This window comes from Mizuhopecten yessoensis, unplaced genomic scaffold (genome assembly GCF_002113885.1).
Source record: "Mizuhopecten yessoensis strain PY_sf001 unplaced genomic scaffold, ASM211388v2 scaffold11071, whole genome shotgun sequence".
In the NCBI taxonomy this organism is placed as follows: domain Eukaryota; kingdom Metazoa; phylum Mollusca; class Bivalvia; order Pectinida; family Pectinidae; genus Mizuhopecten; species Mizuhopecten yessoensis.
In genome coordinates, this window is record NW_018408865.1 from 996 (window position 1) to 2,040 (window position 1,045).

Sequence of the window (1,045 nt, forward strand, 5' to 3'; positions counted from 1 at the left end):
ACCATGTGAGCACGGTATAAATATGTCATTTAAACAGTTTGCACTTCTGAATTAATTCTGCAATACCCAATATGTTAATAGCATCGTTAAACACGCAATTAGCTTGATAACGTTTTCATTAGTATATTTAGCTGTGTGTTAAGTAACGCCCTAGAAATGCCCCATCGGGTATATAGCGTACTCTAAGAGCAGCTGTTATGTTAATAACGTCGTCAAAGTACGGTGCTATTGATAATTATTATAACTCTACTTTATTTACTCTACATAAAAGTAATACGTCAAATCGAATATATCCCCACTTTTGCCTGACTGTGTTTTAGTCCTGTGTGTTAGCCAGGAAACTAAAACACACCTACACTCGGGTGTTTCCGCCAAGCCAATCAGGCGAGATGTAGGCGGAGCTTGCTACCGAACTCGGAAGCGGACCGCGAAGTGGGCGGAGCTTGCTACCGAACTCGGAAGCGACGCGCGAGGTGGGCGGAGCTTGCTACCGAACTCGGAAGCATTTGGCTCCATTGCCATCAAAGGGGTTCTTGGGACATGAAGCTATACAGCTTATGGTTTCCAAATATTTTCTAGTTAAAACTATCTCTCCAGTTTGTAACGGTATAATACAACGGTTAAAGTATGGAATTGAGGGATATAGCAAGTTTCTGGTGTCCCTTGATCATGCCTATTTCCCTCGGCTTCACCTCGGGAAAAGTAGTCTTCAGCAAGTTGTTAGGTATTTTATGGCGTTAATCACACCATTGTTTCGAGGAGTAGTGCAGTTTATTCCATTTTGTGATAATTGAAATTCCTCAACAGGATCAGATAAATACGATTTTCACGTAGTTTATAAAGGTGATGCAGACCTACGATGTTTATCACGTCTAGCCATTTTTTACAACGTGTGAACAGTGCGTTCACAGAGCTAACATGTTACAAGTTAATGTTTTTTTGAAAACTTTGATAAAAATATCTAGTACGGGTGGGGTTCGAACCCACGCGGAGAGAGCTCCATTGGAACTTAAGTCCAACGCCTTAACCACTCGGCCACCGTACT

At 41.7% G+C, this 1,045-nt stretch overlaps 1 non-coding gene across 1 annotated transcript; it reads right to left on the bottom strand.

Moving 5' to 3' along the window:
* Positions 1-962: 962 nt before the first annotated feature.
* Positions 963-1,045, bottom strand: Trnal-uaa. Its single transcript has one exon. It is a non-coding gene; the product is annotated as a tRNA-Leu (tRNA).